The sequence below is a fragment of the Pristiophorus japonicus genome, unplaced genomic scaffold, assembly GCF_044704955.1.
Source record: "Pristiophorus japonicus isolate sPriJap1 unplaced genomic scaffold, sPriJap1.hap1 HAP1_SCAFFOLD_539, whole genome shotgun sequence".
NCBI classification, from domain to species: Eukaryota; Metazoa; Chordata; class Chondrichthyes; family Pristiophoridae; genus Pristiophorus; species Pristiophorus japonicus.
Genome location: NW_027254446.1, coordinates 159,594 through 176,359, shown reverse-complemented (window position 1 = coordinate 176,359; position 16,766 = coordinate 159,594). Strand labels below are relative to the sequence as shown.

General features: G+C 51.7%; 9 non-coding genes across 9 annotated transcripts; all 9 read right to left on the bottom strand.

Annotated features, from left to right (window-relative positions):
* Positions 1–36: 36 nt before the first annotated feature.
* trnam-cau (transfer RNA methionine (anticodon CAU)) lies at positions 37–108 on the bottom strand. Its single transcript has one exon. It is a non-coding gene; the product is annotated as a tRNA-Met (tRNA).
* Positions 109–1,341: 1,233 nt separating this feature from the next.
* On the bottom strand, positions 1,342–1,413 carry trnam-cau (transfer RNA methionine (anticodon CAU)). Its single transcript has one exon. It is a non-coding gene; the product is annotated as a tRNA-Met (tRNA).
* Positions 1,414–7,861: 6,448 nt separating this feature from the next.
* Positions 7,862–7,933, bottom strand: trnam-cau (transfer RNA methionine (anticodon CAU)). The gene has a single exon. It is a non-coding gene; the product is annotated as a tRNA-Met (tRNA).
* Positions 7,934–9,166: 1,233 nt separating this feature from the next.
* Positions 9,167–9,238, bottom strand: trnam-cau (transfer RNA methionine (anticodon CAU)). The gene has a single exon. It is a non-coding gene; the product is annotated as a tRNA-Met (tRNA).
* Positions 9,239–10,470: 1,232 nt separating this feature from the next.
* Positions 10,471–10,542, bottom strand: trnam-cau (transfer RNA methionine (anticodon CAU)). The gene has a single exon. It is a non-coding gene; the product is annotated as a tRNA-Met (tRNA).
* Positions 10,543–11,775: 1,233 nt separating this feature from the next.
* trnam-cau (transfer RNA methionine (anticodon CAU)) lies at positions 11,776–11,847 on the bottom strand. The gene has a single exon. It is a non-coding gene; the product is annotated as a tRNA-Met (tRNA).
* Positions 11,848–13,079: 1,232 nt separating this feature from the next.
* Positions 13,080–13,151, bottom strand: trnam-cau (transfer RNA methionine (anticodon CAU)). The gene has a single exon. It is a non-coding gene; the product is annotated as a tRNA-Met (tRNA).
* A 1,233-nt stretch (positions 13,152–14,384) lies between these two features.
* trnam-cau (transfer RNA methionine (anticodon CAU)) lies at positions 14,385–14,456 on the bottom strand. The gene has a single exon. It is a non-coding gene; the product is annotated as a tRNA-Met (tRNA).
* Positions 14,457–15,689: 1,233 nt separating this feature from the next.
* Positions 15,690–15,761, bottom strand: trnam-cau (transfer RNA methionine (anticodon CAU)). The gene has a single exon. It is a non-coding gene; the product is annotated as a tRNA-Met (tRNA).
* Between the last annotated feature and the right edge of the window lie 1,005 nt (positions 15,762–16,766).

Here is a 16,766-nt window from a genome sequence, read left to right as displayed (position 1 = left end):
GCAAGTGTTGGCTGCAACCACATTAAAAGTTGCCTTTAGCAGAGGATGGTTTCGATCCATCGACCTCTGGGTTATGGGCCCAGCACGCTTCCGCTGCGCCACTCTGCTGCTGGTGTTGGAACTGATGAATTGCACCTCCTTGTGCTTGGACATGGCTGGCTGCGGTTGCGTGTGATTGACAGCTGCTCTAGTGAGCGGATTGGGCCGCGGGGTCACGTGGTGGATGGGCGTGATTAACCACTGCTCCAGTCATCACCAGAGGCAGCCCCTCGAAATCGAGGAAGACTTGCTTCCACTCTAAAAGTGAGTTCTCAGGTGGCTGTTCAGTCCAATACAGGAATTACAGTCTCTGTCACAGCTGGGGCAGACAGTGGTTAAAGGAAAGGGTGGGTGGGGAGTCTGGTTTGCCGCACGCTCCTTCCGCTGCCTGCGCTTGTTTTCTGCATGTTCTCGGCGGCGAGACGCAAGGTGCTCAGCGCCCTCCCGGATGCTCTTCCTCCACTTAGGGCGCTCTTTGGCAAGAGATTCCCAGGTGTCGGTGGGGATGTTGCACTTTATCAAGGAGGCTTTGAGGATGTCCTTGAAACGTTCCCTCTGCCCACCTGCGGCTCACTTGCCGTGTAGGATTCCTAGTAGAGCGCTTGTTTTGGGAGTCTTGTGTCGAGAATGCGGACAATGTGGCCCGCCCAATGGAGCTGGTCGAGTGTGGTCAGTGCTTCGATGCTGGGGATGTTGGCTTGATCGAGAGCACTGACGTTGAAGCGTCTATCCTCCCAGGGGATTTGCAGGATGTTGTGGTATTTCTCCAGCGATTTGAGGTGATTGCTGTATATGGTCCATGTCTCTGAGCCACCCAGGAGGCCGGATATCACTACAGCCCTGTATACCATGAGCTTGGTGCCAGATTTGAAGGCCTGATCTTGGAACACTGTCTTCCTCCGGCGGCCGAAGGCCCAACAGCCTGTATCCTGCAATATTTACAGGACATCCTCTCTCGTCAACACTAACATTGTCCTTAACCAATACTGCCACCCCAACTGCTACCATTCATGTACACCCGATATCCAGCTATATTTACGGCCCACGCCTGCCCTTTGAGCCAGATCCCAGTTATTGCCACAGCATCATATTCCGATTTGCTTGCAGATCAGCAAAACTTATTTAGTAAAAGAAGAGGAAACAATAAGACTTTTAATATCAAGCTCATATTTTATGAGTGTGCTCTATCAGCCAAAGCTCCTCAAATTAATTGAAAGAGAATGATTTTGGAGATGCATCCTTGTCAAGGCTGGGATTAGTTGCAGTGCAAGTGTTGGCTGCAACCACATTAAAAGTTGCCTTTAGCAGAGGATGGTTTCGATCCATCGACCTCTGGGTTATGGGCCCAGCACGCTTCCGCTGCGCCACTCTGCTGCTGGTGTTGGAACTGATGAATTGCACCTCCTTGTGCTTGGACATGGCTGGCTGCGGTTGCGTGTGATTGACAGCTGCTCTCGTGAGCGGATTGGGCCGCGGGGTCACGTGGTGGATGGGCGTGATTAACCACTGCTCCAGTCATCACCAGAGGCAGCCCCTCGAAATCGAGGAAGACTTGCTTCCACTCTAAAAGTGAGTTCTCAGGTGGCTGTTCAGTCCAATACAGGAATTACAGTCTCTGTCACAGCTGGGGCAGACAGTGGTTAAAGGAAAGGGTGGGTGGGGAGTCTGGTTTGCCGCACGCTCCTTCCGCTGCCTGCGCTTGTTTTCTGCATGTTCTCGGCGGCGAGACTCGAGGTGCTCAGCGCCCTCCAGGATGCTCTTCCTCCATTTAGGGCGCTCTTTGGCAAGAGATTCCCAGGTGTCGGTGGGGATGTTGCACTTTATCAAGGAGGCTTTGAGGATGTCCTTGAAACGTTCCCTCTGCCCACCTGCGGCTCACTTGCCGTGTAGGATTCCTAGTAGAGCGCTTGTTTTGGGAGTCTTGTGTCGAGAATGCGGACAATGTGGCCCGCCCAATGGAGCTGGTCGAGTGTGGTCAGTGCTTCGATGCTGGGGATGTTGGCTTGATCGAGAGCACTGACGTTGAAGCGTCTATCCTCCCAGGGGATTTGCAGGATGTTGTGGTATTTCTCCAGCGATTTGAGGTGATTGCTGTATATGGTCCATGTCTCTGAGCCACCCAGGAGGCCGGATATCACTACAGCCCTGTATACCATGAGCTTGGTGCCAGATTTGAAGGCCTGATCTTGGAACACTGTCTTCCTCCGGCGGCCGAAGGCCCAACAGCCTGTATCCTGCAATATTTACAGGACATCCTCTCTCGTCAACACTAACATTGTCCTTAACCAATACTGCCACCCCAACTGCTACCATTCATGTACACCCGATATCCAGCTATATTTACGGCCCACGCCTGCCCTTTGAGCCAGATCCCAATTATTGCCACAGCATCATAATCCGATTTGCTTGCAGATAAGCAAACTTATTTAGTAAAAGAAGAGGAAACAATAAGACTTTTAATATCAAGCTCATATTTTATGAGTGTGCTCTATCAGCCAAAGCTCCTCAAATTAATTGAAAGAGAATGATTTTAGAGATGCATCCTTGTCAAGGCTGGGATTAGTTGCAGTGCAAGTGTTGGCTGCAAACACATTAAAAGTTGCCTTTAGCAGAGAATGGTTTCGATCCATCGACCTCTGGGTTATGGGCTCAGCACGCTTCCGCTGCGCCACTCTGCTGCTGGTGTTGGAACTGATGAATTGCACCTCCTTGTGCTTGGACATGGCTGGCTGCGGTTGCGTGTGATTGACAGCTGCTCCACTGAGCGGATTGGGCCGCGGGGTCACGTGGTGGATGGGCGTGATTAACCACTGCTCCAGTCATCACCAGAGGCAGCCCCTCGAAATCGAGGAAGACTTGCTTCCACTCTAAAAGTGAGTTCTCAGGTGGCTGTTCAGTCCAATACAGGAATTACAGTCTCTGTCACAGCTGGGGCAGACAGTGGTTAAAGGAAAGGGTGGGTGGGGAGTCTGGTTTGCCGCACGCTCCTTCCGCTGCCTGCGCTTGTTTTCTGCATGTTCTCGGCGGCGAGACGCAAGGTGCTCAGCGCCCTCCCGGATGCTCTTCCTCCACTTAGGGCGCTCTTTGGCAAGAGATTCCCAGGTGTCGGTGGGGATGTTGCACTTTATCAAGGAGGCTTTGAGGATGTCCTTGAAACGTTCCCTCTGCCCACCTGCGGCTCACTTGCCGTGTAGGATTCCTAGTAGAGCGCTTGTTTTGGGAGTCTTGTGTCGAGAATGCGGACAATGTGGCCCGCCCAATGGAGCTGGTCGAGTGTGGTCAGTGCTTCGATGCTGGGGATGTTGGCTTGATCGAGAGCACTGACGTTGAAGCGTCTATCCTCCCAGGGGATTTGCAGGATGTTGTGGTATTTCTCCAGCGATTTGAGGTGATTGCTGTATATGGTCCATGTCTCTGAGCCACCCAGGAGGCCGGATATCACTACAGCCCTGTATACCATGAGCTTGGTGCCAGATTTGAAGGCCTGATCTTGGAACACTGTCTTCCTCCGGCGGCCGAAGGCCCAACAGCCTGTATCCTGCAATATTTACAGGACATCCTCTCTCGTCAACACTAACATTGTCCTTAACCAATACTGCCACCCCAACTGCTACCATTCATGTACACCCGATATCCAGCTATATTTACGGCCCACGCCTGCCCTTTGAGCCAGATCCCAATTATTGCCACAGCATCATATTCCGATTTGCTTGCAGATAAGCAAACTTATTTAGTAAAAGAAGAGGAAACAATAAGACTTTTAATATCAAGCTCATATTTTATGAGTGTGCTCTATCAGCGAAAGCTCCTCAAATTAATTGAAAGAGAATGATTTTAGAGATGCATCCTTGTCAAGGCTGGGATTAGTTGCAGTGCAAGTGTTGGCTGCAACCACATTAAAAGTTGCCTTTAGCAGAGGATGGTTTCAATCCATCGACCTCTGGGTTATGGGCCCAGCACGCTTCTGCTGCGCCACTCTGCTGCTGGTGTTGGAACTGATGAATTGCACCTCCTTGTGCTTGGACATGGCTGGTTGCGGTTGCGTGTGATTGACAGCTGCTCTAGTGAGCGGATTGGGCCGCGGGGTCACGTGGTGGATGGGCGTGATTAACCACTGCTCCAGTCATCACCAGAGGCAGCCCCTCGAAATCGAGGAAGACTTGCTTCCACTCTAAAAGTGAGTTCTCAGGTGGCTGTTCAGTCCAATACAGGAATTACAGTCTCTGTCACAGCTGGGGCAGACAGTGGTTAAAGGAAAGGGCGGGTGGGGAGTCTGGTTTGCCGCACGCTCCTTCCGCTGCCTGCGCTTGTTTTCTGCATGTTCTCGGCGGCGAGACGCAAGGTGCTCAGCGCCCTCCCGGATGCTCTTCCTCCACTTAGGGCGCTCTTTGGCAAGAGATTCCCAGGTGTCGGTGGGGATGTTGCACTTTATCAAGGAGGCTTTGAGGATGTCCTTGAAACGTTCCCTCTGCCCACCTGCGGCTCACTTGCCGTGTAGGATTCCTAGTAGAGCGCTTGTTTTGGGAGTCTTGTGTTAAGAATGCGGACAATGTGGCCCGCCCAATGGAGCTGGTCGAGTGTGGTCAGTGCTTCGATGCTGGGGATGTTGGCTTGATCGAGAGCACTGACGTTGAAGCGTCTATCCTCCCAGGGGATTTGCAGGATGTTGTGGTATTTCTCCAGCGATTTGAGGTGATTGCTGTATATGGTCCATGTCTCTGAGCCACCCAGGAGGCCGGATATCACTACAGCCCTGTATACCATGAGCTTGGTGCCAGATTTGAAGGCCTGATCTTGGAACACTGTCTTCCTCCGGCGGCCGAAGGCCCAACAGCCTGTATCCTGCAATATTTACAGGACATCCTCTCTCGTCAACACTAACATTGTCCTTAACCAATACTGCCACCCCAACTGCTACCATTCATGTACACCCGATATCCAGCTATATTTACGGCCCACGCCTGCCCTTTGAGCCAGATCCCAATTATTGCCACAGCATCATAATCCGATTTGCTTGCAGATAAGCAAACTTATTTAGTAAAAGAAGAGGAAACAATAAGACTTTTAATATCAAGCTCATATTTTATGAGTGTGCTCTATCAGCCAAAGCTCCTCAAATTAATTGAAAGAGAATGATTTTAGAGATGCATCCTTGTCAAGGCTGGGATTAGTTGCAGTGCAAGTGTTGGCTGCAAACACATTAAAAGTTGCCTTTAGCAGAGAATGGTTTCGATCCATCGACCTCTGGGTTATGGGCTCAGCACGCTTCCGCTGCGCCACTCTGCTGCTGGTGTTGGAACTGATGAATTGCACCTCCTTGTGCTTGGACATGGCTGGCTGCGGTTGCGTGTGATTGACAGCTGCTCCACTGAGCGGATTGGGCCGCGGGGTCACGTGGTGGATGGGCGTGATTAACCACTGCTCCAGTCATCACCAGAGGCAGCCCCTCGAAATCGAGGAAGACTTGCTTCCACTCTAAAAGTGAGTTCTCAGGTGGCTGTTCAGTCCAATACAGGAATTACAGTCTCTGTCACAGCTGGGGCAGACAGTGGTTAAAGGAAAGGGTGGGTGGGGAGTCTGGTTTGCCGCACGCTCCTTCCGCTGCCTGCGCTTGTTTTCTGCATGTTCTCGGCGGCGAGACGCAAGGTGCTCAGCGCCCTCCCGGATGCTCTTCCTCCACTTAGGGCGCTCTTTGGCAAGAGATTCCCAGGTGTCGGTGGGGATGTTGCACTTTATCAAGGAGGCTTTGAGGATGTCCTTGAAACGTTCCCTCTGCCCACCTGCGGCTCACTTGCCGTGTAGGATTCCTAGTAGAGCGCTTGTTTTGGGAGTCTTGTGTCGAGAATGCGGACAATGTGGCCCGCCCAATGGAGCTGGTCGAGTGTGGTCAGTGCTTCGATGCTGGGGATGTTGGCTTGATCGAGAGCACTGACGTTGAAGCGTCTATCCTCCCAGGGGATTTGCAGGATGTTGTGGTATTTCTCCAGCGATTTGAGGTGATTGCTGTATATGGTCCATGTCTCTGAGCCACCCAGGAGGCCGGATATCACTACAGCCCTGTATACCATGAGCTTGGTGCCAGATTTGAAGGCCTGATCTTGGAACACTGTCTTCCTCCGGCGGCCGAAGGCCCAACAGCCTGTATCCTGCAATATTTACAGGACATCCTCTCTCGTCAACACTAACATTGTCCTTAACCAATACTGCCACCCCAACTGCTACCATTCATGTACACCCGATATCCAGCTATATTTACGGCCCACGCCTGCCCTTTGAGCCAGATCCCAATTATTGCCACAGCATCATATTCCGATTTGCTTGCAGATAAGCAAACTTATTTAGTAAAAGAAGAGGAAACAATAAGACTTTTAATATCAAGCTCATATTTTATGAGTGTGCTCTATCAGCCAAAGCTCCTCAAATTAATTGAAAGAGAATGATTTTAGAGATGCATCCTTGTCAAGGCTGGGATTAGTTGCAGTGCAAGTGTTGGCTGCAACCACATTAAAAGTTGCCTTTAGCAGAGGATGGTTTCAATCCATCGACCTCTGGGTTATGGGCCCAGCACGCTTCTGCTGCGCCACTCTGCTGCTGGTGTTGGAACTGATGAATTGCACCTCCTTGTGCTTGGACATGGCTGGTTGCGGTTGCGTGTGATTGACAGCTGCTCTAGTGAGCGGATTGGGCCGCGGGGTCACGTGGTGGATGGGCGTGATTAACCACTGCTCCAGTCATCACCAGAGGCAGCCCCTCGAAATCGAGGAAGACTTGCTTCCACTCTAAAAGTGAGTTCTCAGGTGGCTGTTCAGTCCAATACAGGAATTACAGTCTCTGTCACAGCTGGGGCAGACAGTGGTTAAAGGAAAGGGCGGGTGGGGAGTCTGGTTTGCCGCACGCTCCTTCCGCTGCCTGCGCTTGTTTTCTGCATGTTCTCGGCGGCGAGACGCAAGGTGCTCAGCGCCCTCCCGGATGCTCTTCCTCCACTTAGGGCGCTCTTTGGCAAGAGATTCCCAGGTGTCGGTGGGGATGTTGCACTTTATCAAGGAGGCTTTGAGGATGTCCTTGAAACGTTCCCTCTGCCCACCTGCGGCTCACTTGCCGTGTAGGATTCCTAGTAGAGCGCTTGTTTTGGGAGTCTTGTGTTAAGAATGCGGACAATGTGGCCCGCCCAATGGAGCTGGTCGAGTGTGGTCAGTGCTTCGATGCTGGGGATGTTGGCTTGATCGAGAGCACTGACGTTGAAGCGTCTATCCTCCCAGGGGATTTGCAGGATGTTGTGGTATTTCTCCAGCGATTTGAGGTGATTGCTGTATATGGTCCATGTCTCTGAGCCACCCAGGAGGCCGGATATCACTACAGCCCTGTATACCATGAGCTTGGTGCCAGATTTGAAGGCCTGATCTTGGAACACTGTCTTCCTCCGGCGGCCGAAGGCCCAACAGCCTGTATCCTGCAATATTTACAGGACATCCTCTCTCGTCAACACTAACATTGTCCTTAACCAATACTGCCACCCCAACTGCTACCATTCATGTACACCCGATATCCAGCTATATTTACGGCCCACGCCTGCCCTTTGAGCCAGATCCCAATTATTGCCACAGCATCATAATCCGATTTGCTTGCAGATAAGCAAACTTATTTAGTAAAAGAAGAGGAAACAATAAGACTTTTAATATCAAGCTCATATTTTATGAGTGTGCTCTATCAGCCAAAGCTCCTCAAATTAATTGAAAGAGAATGATTTTAGAGATGCATCCTTGTCAAGGCTGGGATTAGTTGCAGTGCAAGTGTTGGCTGCAACCACATTAAAAGTTGCCTTTAGCAGAGGATGGTTTCGATCCATCGACCTCTGGGTTATGGGCCCAGCACGCTTCCGCTGCGCCACTCTGCTGCTGGTGTTGGAACTGATGAATTGCACCTCCTTGTGCTTGGACATGGCTGGCTGCGGTTGCGTGTGATTGACAGCTGCTCTAGTGAGCGGATTGGGCCGCGGGGTCACGTGGTGGATGGGCGTGATTAACCACTGCTCCAGTCATCACCAGAGGCAGCCCCTCGAAATCGAGGAAGACTTGCTTCCACTCTAAAAGTGAGTTCTCAGGTGGCTGTTCAGTCCAATACAGGAATTACAGTCTCTGTCACAGCTGGGGCAGACAGTGGTTAAAGGAAAGGGTGGGTGGGGAGTCTGGTTTGCCGCACGCTCCTTCCGCTGCCTGCGCTTGTTTTCTGCATGTTCTCGGCGGCGAGACGCAAGGTGCTCAGCGCCCTCCCGGATGCTCTTCCTCCACTTAGGGCGCTCTTTGGCAAGAGATTCCCAGGTGTCGGTGGGGATGTTGCACTTTATCAAGGAGGCTTTGAGGATGTCCTTGAAACGTTCCCTCTGCCCACCTGCGGCTCACTTGCCGTGTAGGATTCCTAGTAGAGCGCTTGTTTTGGGAGTCTTGTGTCGAGAATGCGGACAATGTGGCCCGCCCAATGGAGCTGGTCGAGTGTGGTCAGTGCTTCGATGCTGGGGATGTTGGCTTGATCGAGAGCACTGACGTTGAAGCGTCTATCCTCCCAGGGGATTTGCAGGATGTTGTGGTATTTCTCCAGCGATTTGAGGTGATTGCTGTATATGGTCCATGTCTCTGAGCCACCCAGGAGGCCGGATATCACTACAGCCCTGTATACCATGAGCTTGGTGCCAGATTTGAAGGCCTGATCTTGGAACACTGTCTTCCTCCGGCGGCCGAAGGCCCAACAGCCTGTATCCTGCAATATTTACAGGACATCCTCTCTCGTCAACACTAACATTGTCCTTAACCAATACTGCCACCCCAACTGCTACCATTCATGTACACCCGATATCCAGCTATATTTACGGCCCACGCCTGCCCTTTGAGCCAGATCCCAGTTATTGCCACAGCATCATATTCCGATTTGCTTGCAGATCAGCAAAACTTATTTAGTAAAAGAAGAGGAAACAATAAGACTTTTAATATCAAGCTCATATTTTATGAGTGTGCTCTATCAGCCAAAGCTCCTCAAATTAATTGAAAGAGAATGATTTTGGAGATGCATCCTTGTCAAGGCTGGGATTAGTTGCAGTGCAAGTGTTGGCTGCAACCACATTAAAAGTTGCCTTTAGCAGAGGATGGTTTCGATCCATCGACCTCTGGGTTATGGGCCCAGCACGCTTCCGCTGCGCCACTCTGCTGCTGGTGTTGGAACTGATGAATTGCACCTCCTTGTGCTTGGACATGGCTGGCTGCGGTTGCGTGTGATTGACAGCTGCTCTCGTGAGCGGATTGGGCCGCGGGGTCACGTGGTGGATGGGCGTGATTAACCACTGCTCCAGTCATCACCAGAGGCAGCCCCTCGAAATCGAGGAAGACTTGCTTCCACTCTAAAAGTGAGTTCTCAGGTGGCTGTTCAGTCCAATACAGGAATTACAGTCTCTGTCACAGCTGGGGCAGACAGTGGTTAAAGGAAAGGGTGGGTGGGGAGTCTGGTTTGCCGCACGCTCCTTCCGCTGCCTGCGCTTGTTTTCTGCATGTTCTCGGCGGCGAGACTCGAGGTGCTCAGCGCCCTCCCGGATGCTCTTCCTCCATTTAGGGCGCTCTTTGGCAAGAGATTCCCAGGTGTCGGTGGGGATGTTGCACTTTATCAAGGAGGCTTTGAGGATGTCCTTGAAACGTTCCCTCTGCCCACCTGCGGCTCACTTGCCGTGTAGGATTCCTAGTAGAGCGCTTGTTTTGGGAGTCTTGTGTCGAGAATGCGGACAATGTGGCCCGCCCAATGGAGCTGGTCGAGTGTGGTCAGTGCTTCGATGCTGGGGATGTTGGCTTGATCGAGAGCACTGACGTTGAAGCGTCTATCCTCCCAGGGGATTTGCAGGATGTTGTGGTATTTCTCCAGCGATTTGAGGTGATTGCTGTATATGGTCCATGTCTCTGAGCCACCCAGGAGGCCGGATATCACTACAGCCCTGTATACCATGAGCTTGGTGCCAGATTTGAAGGCCTGATCTTGGAACACTGTCTTCCTCCGGCGGCCGAAGGCCCAACAGCCTGTATCCTGCAATATTTACAGGACATCCTCTCTCGTCAACACTAACATTGTCCTTAACCAATACTGCCACCCCAACTGCTACCATTCATGTACACCCGATATCCAGCTATATTTACGGCCCACGCCTGCCCTTTGAGCCAGATCCCAATTATTGCCACAGCATCATAATCCGATTTGCTTGCAGATAAGCAAACTTATTTAGTAAAAGAAGAGGAAACAATAAGACTTTTAATATCAAGCTCATATTTTATGAGTGTGCTCTATCAGCCAAAGCTCCTCAAATTAATTGAAAGAGAATGATTTTAGAGATGCATCCTTGTCAAGGCTGGGATTAGTTGCAGTGCAAGTGTTGGCTGCAACCACATTAAAAGTTGCCTTTAGCAGAGGATGGTTTCGATCCATCGACCTCTGGGTTATGGGCCCAGCACGCTTCCGCTGCGCCACTCTGCTGCTGGTGTTGGAACTGATGAATTGCACCTCCTTGTGCTTGGACATGGCTGGCTGCGGTTGCGTGTGATTGACAGCTGCTCCACTGAGCGGATTGGGCCGCGGGGTCACGTGGTGGATGGGCGTGATTAACCACTGCTCCAGTCATCACCAGAGGCAGCCCCTCGAAATCGAGGAAGACTTGCTTCCACTCTAAAAGTGAGTTCTCAGGTGGCTGTTCAGTCCAATACAGGAATTACAGTCTCTGTCACAGCTGGGGCAGACAGTGGTTAAAGGAAAGGGTGGGTGGGGAGTCTGGTTTGCCGCACGCTCCTTCCGCTGCCTGCGCTTGTTTTCTGCATGTTCTCGGCGGCGAGACGCAAGGTGCTCAGCGCCCTCCCGGATGCTCTTCCTCCACTTAGGGCGCTCTTTGGCAAGAGATTCCCAGGTGTCGGTGGGGATGTTGCACTTTATCAAGGAGGCTTTGAGGATGTCCTTGAAACGTTCCCTCTGCCCACCTGCGGCTCACTTGCCGTGTAGGATTCCTAGTAGAGCGCTTGTTTTGGGAGTCTTGTGTCGAGAATGCGGACAATGTGGCCCGCCCAATGGAGCTGGTCGAGTGTGGTCAGTGCTTCGATGCTGGGGATGTTGGCTTGATCGAGAGCACTGACGTTGAAGCGTCTATCCTCCCAGGGGATTTGCAGGATGTTGTGGTATTTCTCCAGCGATTTGAGGTGATTGCTGTATATGGTCCATGTCTCTGAGCCACCCAGGAGGCCGGATATCACTACAGCCCTGTATACCATGAGCTTGGTGCCAGATTTGAAGGCCTGATCTTGGAACACTGTCTTCCTCCGGCGGCCGAAGGCCCAACAGCCTGTATCCTGCAATATTTACAGGACATCCTCTCTCGTCAACACTAACATTGTCCTTAACCAATACTGCCACCCCAACTGCTACCATTCATGTACACCCGATATCCAGCTATATTTACGGCCCACGCCTGCCCTTTGAGCCAGATCCCAGTTATTGCCACAGCATCATATTCCGATTTGCTTGCAGATCAGCAAAACTTATTTAGTAAAAGAAGAGGAAACAATAAGACTTTTAATATCAAGCTCATATTTTATGAGTGTGCTCTATCAGCCAAAGCTCCTCAAATTAATTGAAAGAGAATGATTTTGGAGATGCATCCTTGTCAAGGCTGGGATTAGTTGCAGTGCAAGTGTTGGCTGCAACCACATTAAAAGTTGCCTTTAGCAGAGGATGGTTTCGATCCATCGACCTCTGGGTTATGGGCCCAGCACGCTTCCGCTGCGCCACTCTGCTGCTGGTGTTGGAACTGATGAATTGCACCTCCTTGTGCTTGGACATGGCTGGCTGCGGTTGCGTGTGATTGACAGCTGCTCTCGTGAGCGGATTGGGCCGCGGGGTCACGTGGTGGATGGGCGTGATTAACCACTGCTCCAGTCATCACCAGAGGCAGCCCCTCGAAATCGAGGAAGACTTGCTTCCACTCTAAAAGTGAGTTCTCAGGTGGCTGTTCAGTCCAATACAGGAATTACAGTCTCTGTCACAGCTGGGGCAGACAGTGGTTAAAGGAAAGGGTGGGTGGGGAGTCTGGTTTGCCGCACGCTCCTTCCGCTGCCTGCGCTTGTTTTCTGCATGTTCTCGGCGGCGAGACTCGAGGTGCTCAGCGCCCTCCCGGATGCTCTTCCTCCATTTAGGGCGCTCTTTGGCAAGAGATTCCCAGGTGTCGGTGGGGATGTTGCACTTTATCAAGGAGGCTTTGAGGATGTCCTTGAAACGTTCCCTCTGCCCACCTGCGGCTCACTTGCCGTGTAGGATTCCTAGTAGAGCGCTTGTTTTGGGAGTCTTGTGTCGAGAATGCGGACAATGTGGCCCGCCCAATGGAGCTGGTCGAGTGTGGTCAGTGCTTCGATGCTGGGGATGTTGGCTTGATCGAGAGCACTGACGTTGAAGCGTCTATCCTCCCAGGGGATTTGCAGGATGTTGTGGTATTTCTCCAGCGATTTGAGGTGATTGCTGTATATGGTCCATGTCTCTGAGCCACCCAGGAGGCCGGATATCACTACAGCCCTGTATACCATGAGCTTGGTGCCAGATTTGAAGGCCTGATCTTGGAACACTGTCTTCCTCCGGCGGCCGAAGGCCCAACAGCCTGTATCCTGCAATATTTACAGGACATCCTCTCTCGTCAACACTAACATTGTCCTTAACCAATACTGCCACCCCAACTGCTACCATTCATGTACACCCGATATCCAGCTATATTTACGGCCCACGCCTGCCCTTTGAGCCAGATCCCAATTATTGCCACAGCATCATAATCCGATTTGCTTGCAGATAAGCAAACTTATTTAGTAAAAGAAGAGGAAACAATAAGACTTTTAATATCAAGCTCATATTTTATGAGTGTGCTCTATCAGCCAAAGCTCCTCAAATTAATTGAAAGAGAATGATTTTAGAGATGCATCCTTGTCAAGGCTGGGATTAGTTGCAGTGCAAGTGTTGGCTGCAACCACATTAAAAGTTGCCTTTAGCAGAGGATGGTTTCGATCCATCGACCTCTGGGTTATGGGCCCAGCACGCTTCCGCTGCGCCACTCTGCTGCTGGTGTTGGAACTGATGAATTGCACCTCCTTGTGCTTGGACATGGCTGGCTGCGGTTGCGTGTGATTGACAGCTGCTCCACTGAGCGGATTGGGCCGCGGGGTCACGTGGTGGATGGGCGTGATTAACCACTGCTCCAGTCATCACCAGAGGCAGCCCCTCGAAATCGAGGAAGACTTGCTTCCACTCTAAAAGTGAGTTCTCAGGTGGCTGTTCAGTCCAATACAGGAATTACAGTCTCTGTCACAGCTGGGGCAGACAGTGGTTAAAGGAAAGGGTGGGTGGGGAGTCTGGTTTGCCGCACGCTCCTTCCGCTGCCTGCGCTTGTTTTCTGCATGTTCTCGGCGGCGAGACGCAAGGTGCTCAGCGCCCTCCCGGATGCTCTTCCTCCACTTAGGGCGCTCTTTGGCAAGAGATTCCCAGGTGTCGGTGGGGATGTTGCACTTTATCAAGGAGGCTTTGAGGATGTCCTTGAAACGTTCCCTCTGCCCACCTGCGGCTCACTTGCCGTGTAGGATTCCTAGTAGAGCGCTTGTTTTGGGAGTCTTGTGTCGAGAATGCGGACAATGTGGCCCGCCCAATGGAGCTGGTCGAGTGTGGTCAGTGCTTCGATGCTGGGGATGTTGGCTTGATCGAGAGCACTGACGTTGAAGCGTCTATCCTCCCAGGGGATTTGCAGGATGTTGTGGTATTTCTCCAGCGATTTGAGGTGATTGCTGTATATGGTCCATGTCTCTGAGCCACCCAGGAGGCCGGATATCACTACAGCCCTGTATACCATGAGCTTGGTGCCAGATTTGAAGGCCTGATCTTGGAACACTGTCTTCCTCCGGCGGCCGAAGGCCCAACAGCCTGTATCCTGCAATATTTACAGGACATCCTCTCTCGTCAACACTAACATTGTCCTTAACCAATACTGCCACCCCAACTGCTACCATTCATGTACACCCGATATCCAGCTATATTTACGGCCCACGCCTGCCCTTTGAGCCAGATCCCAGTTATTGCCACAGCATCATATTCCGATTTGCTTGCAGATCAGCAAAACTTATTTAGTAAAAGAAGAGGAAACAATAAGACTTTTAATACCAAGCTCATATTTGATGAGTGTGCTCTATCAGCCAAAGCTCCTCAAATTAATTGAAAGAGAATGATTTTGGAGATGCATCCTTGTCAAGGCTGGGATTAGTTGCAGTGCAAGTGTTGACTGCAACCACATTAAAAGTTGCCTTTAGCAGAGGATGGTTTCGATCCATCGACCTCTGGGTTATGGGCCCAGCACGCTTCCGCTGCGCCACTCTGCTGCTGGTGTTGGAACTGATGAATTGCACCTCCTTGTGCTTGGACATGGCTGGCTGCGGTTGCGTGTGATTGACAGCTGCTCGAGTGAGCGGATTGGGCCGCGGGGTCACGTGGTGGATGGGCGTGATTAACCACTGCTCCAGTCATCACCAGAGGCAGCCCCTCGAAATCGAGGAAGACTTGCTTCCACTCTAAAAGTGAGTTCTCAGGTGGCTGTTCAGTCCAATACAGGAATTACAGTCTCTGTCACAGCTGGGGCAGACAGTGGTTAAAGGAAAGGGTGGGTGGGGAGTCTGGTTTGCCGCACGCTCCTTCCGCTGCCTGCGCTTGTTTTCTGCATGTTCTCGGCGGCGAGACGCAAGGTGCTCAGCGCCCTCCCGGATGCTCTTCCTCCACTTAGGGCGCTCTTTGGCAAGAGATTCCCAGGTGTCGGTGGGGATGTTGCACTTTATCAAGGAGGCTTTGAGGATGTCCTTGAAACGTTCCCTCTGCCCACCTGCGGCTCACTTGCCGTGTAGGATTCCTAGTAGAGCGCTTGTTTTGGGAGTCTTGTGTCGAGAATGCGGACAATGTGGCCCGCCCAATGGAGCTGGTCGAGTGTGGTCAGTGCTTCGATGCTGGGGATGTTGGCTTGATCGAGAGCACTGACGTTGAAGCGTCTATCCTCCCAGGGGATTTGCAGGATGTTGTGGTATTTCTCCAGCGATTTGAGGTGATTGCTGTATATGGTCCATGTCTCTGAGCCACCCAGGAGGCCGGATATCACTACAGCCCTGTATACCATGAGCTTGGTGCCAGATTTGAAGGCCTGATCTTGGAACACTGTCTTCCTCCGGCGGCCGAAGGCCCAACAGCCTGTATCCTGCAATATTTACAGGACATCCTCTCTCGTCAACACTAACATTGTCCTTAACCAATACTGCCACCCCAACTGCTACCATTCATGTACACCCGATATCCAGCTATATTTACGGCCCACGCCTGCCCTTTGAGCCAGATCCCAGTTATTGCCACAGCATCATATTCCGATTTGCTTGCAGATCAGCAAAACTTATTTAGTAAAAGAAGAGGAAACAATAAGACTTTTAATATCAAGCTCATATTTTATGAGTGTGCTCTATCAGCCAAAGCTCCTCAAATTAATTGAAAGAGAATGATTTTGGAGATGCATCCTTGTCAAGGCTGGGATTAGTTGCAGTGCAAGTGTTGGCTGCAACCACATTAAAAGTTGCCTTTAGCAGAGGATGGTTTCGATCCATCGACCTCTGGGTTATGGGCCCAGCACGCTTCCGCTGCGCCACTCTGCTGCTGGTGTTGGAACTGATGAATTGCACCTCCTTGTGCTTGGACATGGCTGGCTGCGGTTGCGTGTGATTGACAGCTGCTCCACTGAGCGGATTGGGCCGCGGGGTCACGTGGTGGATGGGCGTGATTAACCACTGCTCCAGTCATCACCAGAGGCAGCCCCTCGAAATCGAGGAAGACTTGCTTCCACTCTAAAAGTGAGTTCTCAGGTGGCTGTTCAGTCCAATACAGGAATTACAGTCTCTGTCACAGCTGGGGCAGACAGTGGTTAAAGGAAAGGGTGGGTGGGGAGTCTGGTTTGCCGCACGCTCCTTCCGCTGCCTGCGCTTGTTTTCTGCATGTTCTCGGCGGCGAGACGCAAGGTGCTCAGCGCCCTCCCGGATGCTCTTCCTCCACTTAGGGCGCTCTTTGGCAAGAGATTCCCAGGTGTCGGTGGGGATGTTGCACTTTATCAAGGAGGCTTTGAGGATGTCCTTGAAACGTTCCCTCTGCCCACCTGCGGCTCACTTGCCGTGTAGGATTCCTAGTAGAGCGCTTGTTTTGGGAGTCTTGTGTCGAGAATGCGGACAATGTGGCCCGCCCAATGGAGCTGGTCGAGTGTGGTCAGTGCTTCGATGCTGGGGATGTTGGCTTGATCGAGAGCACTGACGTTGAAGCGTCTATCCTCCCAGGGGATTTGCAGGATGTTGTGGTATTTCTCCAGCGATTTGAGGTGATTGCTGTATATGGTCCATGTCTCTGAGCCACCCAGGAGGCCGGATATCACTACAGCCCTGTATACCATGAGCTTGGTGCCAGATTTGAAGGCCTGATCTTGGAACACTGTCTTCCTCCGGCGGCCGAAGGCCCAACAGCCTGTATCCTGCAATATTTACAGGACATCCTCTCTCGTCAACACTAACATTGTCCTTAACCAATACTGCCACCCCAACTGCTACCATTCATGTACACCCGATATCCAGCTATATTTACGGCCCACGCCTGCCCTTTGAGCCAGATCCCAGTTA